We start from the raw sequence: 3823 nt of genomic DNA on the forward strand, positions 1-3823 counted from the left end.
GAAAGAGTTCTTATGGATGCTGAAGTCTTATAACCTCAGAAACCTGAGCAATTGGAATCCTGGAACCCCCAATGTCTGAGTCACAGAATCTCTGAAGATCAGGGTGCGTGTTTGAGAGAGTGAGCAGGGCAGAGACCTCCCAAAAAATAAACTAATGCGGAATAGATGAGATCAAAGTTGTACGAAAAGGACAAAGTGTTTCTGCCACCTGAAGTCGAAAGACTCCTGGTGACAGCCCAACAGTGGTGCTATCTGTCCCCTTGTTCCAGGGAAAGAAAGTGAAAATGTTACTCACTCAATCTTGTCTGACTCTTCATGACTTTATGGACTGTAGCCCACTAGGCTTCTCTGTCCATGGAATTCTCCAGGCAAAAATACTGGAGTGGGTTACCATTCTCTTTTCCAAGGGGATCTTCACTATCCAGTGATCAAACACATGTCTCTTGCATTGATGGCAGTTTCTTTACCACCTGAGCCACTAGGGAAGCCCTGGTCCCAGGGAAAGTGGAGGGCATCTGGTAGGAGCCATTTCTGCCAGCCTTCTGCAAAGGGGTGGCTGGAGCAGATGCCTGCCCGCCCCCGCCCCAGCCCCCACTTTCCTCTGAATATCTTGTCGAGGCTGTTGGCACCCAATAAGTGGCTCAGACCTGTATTGGCAGGCAGGTCCTTTACCATTATTGCTACCTGGGAAGCCCCAGATACATACTTTCGTTGTTGTTGTTCAGTTGCTAAGTTGTGTCTGACTCTGACTGCATGGACTGCAGCATGCCAAGCTTCCTTGTCCTTCACTACCTCCCAGAGTTTGCTCAAACTCATATTCATTGAGTTGGTGATGCTCTCCAACCATCTCGTCCTCTGTTGTCCCCTTCTCCTCTTGCCCTCAATAGTTCCCAGCATCAGGGTCTTTTCTAATGAGTCGGCTCTTTGCATCAGGTGGCCAAAGTATTAGAGCTTCAGCTTCAGTATCAGTCCTACTAATGAATATTTAGGATTGATATCCTGTAGGCTTGACTGGTTTGATCTCCTTGCTGTCCAAGGGACTCTCAAGAATCTTCTCCAACACAATTCGAAGGCATCAATTCTACGGTGCTCAGCCTTTTTTATAGTCCAACTCTCACATCCATCCATGACTACTGGAAAAACCACAGCTTTGGCTAGACAGACCTTTGTCGGCAAAGTAACATTTCTGCTTTTTAATACTCTGTTTAGATTTGTCATAGATTTTCTTCCAAGAAGCAAGCATCTTTTCATTTCATGGCTGAAGTCACTATCTGCAGTGATTTTGGAAAGTGAAGTTGCTCAGTCGTGTCCGACTCTTTGCGACCCCATGGACAGTAGACTACCAGGCGCCTTCGTCCATGGGGTTTTCCAGGCAAGAATACTGGAGTGGGTTGAGCCCTCCAAAATAAAGTCTGTAACTGTTTCCATTGTTTCCCCATCTATTTCCCCTGAAGTGATGGGACCAGATGCCATGATCTTAGTTGTGAATGTTGAGTTTTAAGCCAACTTTTTCACTCTTATCAAGAGGCTTTCACGTTCGTCAACGAACTCTTTAGTTCTTCTTCACACTCCTGTACATAAAATAGATAAACAATAAAGTCCTACTGTATATGGCCAGGGAACTATATTCAATGCGCTGTAATAAACCACAATGGAGACCTTGGCAGAGGCTGCCGCCCTGGAGCCTCTCGTGCTGTCAGCCACGGCCAGCCGCTGTATTCTTCCGCGGAGGCTACGGCCAGCCGCTGTATTCTTCCGCAGAGGCTACGGCCAGCCGCATTGTATTCTTCCGCGGCCACGGCCAGCCGCATTGTATTCTTCCGCAGCGCCGTTGACGGTGAGCTCTTCGGCTGCATCTCCTTTGAGGGAAGGGACCTGGAAACCGAGAGGCGACAGCTCACCTAGTAAAACTGTTAACACATTGGAGCTGCTTGCAGACAAAGTTCCAAAACGGCAGAAAACTTGCGTATTCTGAGCACTGGGAGAATGATTCCAGGATTTGTGTGCCAGGGTAGTGGCTTCACATGTCCTAAAGGCACTGGTGGCAAGTCCATGTATGGTGCGAAGTCTGATGATGAGAATTTCATCCTGAAGCATATGAGTCCTGACATCTTGTCCGTGGCAAATGCTGGTCCCAACAGAAATGGTTCTCAGTTTTTTATCTGCAGTGCCAAGACTGTTGCAAGGCAAGCATGTGATCTTTGGCAAGGTGAGAGAGGGCAGGAGTATTGCGGAAGCCATGACATGCTCTGGGTGCAGGAATGGCAAGACCAGCAAGAAGGCCACCGTAGCTGACTGTGGACAGATTTAATAAATACATTTGATTTTTGTTTGTTTGTTTATTTATTTTTAGCTGTGCTGGGTCTTCATTGCCGCGAGGGCTTTTCTCTAGTGGTAGTGTGCTAGCTTCTCACTGTGGCGGCTTTTCTTGTTGTGGAACACAGGCTCTAGGTGAGCGGGCTTCAGTAGCTGTGGCATGCGGGCTCAGTAGCTGCGGTTCCCAGGCTCTAGAGCACAGAGTCAATAGTTGCGACCCCTGGGCTCAACTGCTCCATGGCGTGTGGGATCTTCCCGGACCAGGGATCAGACCTGTGTCTCTTGAATTGGCAGGCAGATTCTTTACCACTGAGCCACCAGGGAAGCCTTTGATTTGTGTTTTATGTTAACCACCAGTCCGTTCTTTTGTAGCTCAGGAGACCACCCCTACACCCCCATCTGCTCAAAATACCCTCTAATCTTTGTGCTCTCACTGCAGTTCTTTGGGTTCCACATTTTCCTAATCTCCCTCCAAGTATAGCTGGATGGCAAAGTTAAGTTTATGATTATGAAATAAAATCTAAACAAAAAAACACAAAGGAACAGAATATTAAAAAATGTGTAAGTATATGCATGCTTTCTCAGTTGTGTCCATCTCTTTGTGACCCCACGAACGTAGCCCACTAGGCTCCTCTATCCATGGGATTTCCTAGGCAAGAATACTGGAGTGGGTTGCCATATCCTACTCCAGGGGATCTTCTTGACCCAGGGATCGAACTCGTGTTTCTTGCAACTCCTGCATTGGCAGGAGGATTCTTTACCACTGCACCACTTGAGAAGCCCATGTGTGTATACACACATTTATATATACAACTGAATCATTTTGCTGTACACCAGAAACTAACACAACCTTGTAAATCAACTATACTCAATTTTAAAAATGATGTACTAAGATATACATTCAAAACAGCATAGGCAAATCAAAATTAATTAGGGAAAATTCTAGACTGTGACCTATAGAAAGGAAGGAAAGAAAAAAGAGAAGCAAAAAATAAAGTTAAAACAAAAACATACAGGATAATGAAGCAGAAGCATATACTGAATACATACTTTGCCGGGGCAAGCTGTAAGCCCATTCCATGGATCATCCCACTGAACCTTCATAGCATCCCCAGTTTGGAAGTAAGGAAACAGAGGTATGGAGAGACTGAGTAACTTGTTTGAAGTCCTGCTGGCAGTAGGATTTGAACCTAGGCAGTTCTGTCTCAGCCTTTTCAATACTTCTTATCTTACCATGAGATAAGAAGTATTTGCCTTTATTTTTGAAATCCAATTATTTGAATGCTTCAGTTCCTTCCAACATTTTTTCTTAATTTTTGAGATGACATATTTTCTCCTGTGGAACTCAAGGGACTGCACCATTCCTGGGTTTCTTGACATCAAGATGTGGTTAGACAGAGGTTCGCTCTAATTCCTCTATTCTTGAATTGTAGATGTTTGCCGTGTTTGGAACAAGTTTGAGATTTTATTTTTACTTCTGCTCTAGTGTCAGAATCTCCTTGGTTAG

At 45.3% G+C, this 3823-nt stretch overlaps 1 pseudogene; it reads left to right on the forward strand.

Annotated features, from left to right (window-relative positions):
* The first annotated feature begins 1651 nt into the window (after positions 1-1651).
* Positions 1652-2311, forward strand: LOC114113803 (peptidyl-prolyl cis-trans isomerase A-like; annotated as a pseudogene).
* Positions 2312-3823: the final 1512 nt, after the last annotated feature.

Source organism: Ovis aries, chromosome 3, assembly GCF_016772045.2.
Source record: "Ovis aries strain OAR_USU_Benz2616 breed Rambouillet chromosome 3, ARS-UI_Ramb_v3.0, whole genome shotgun sequence".
NCBI lineage: Eukaryota > Metazoa > Chordata > Mammalia > Artiodactyla > Bovidae > Ovis > Ovis aries.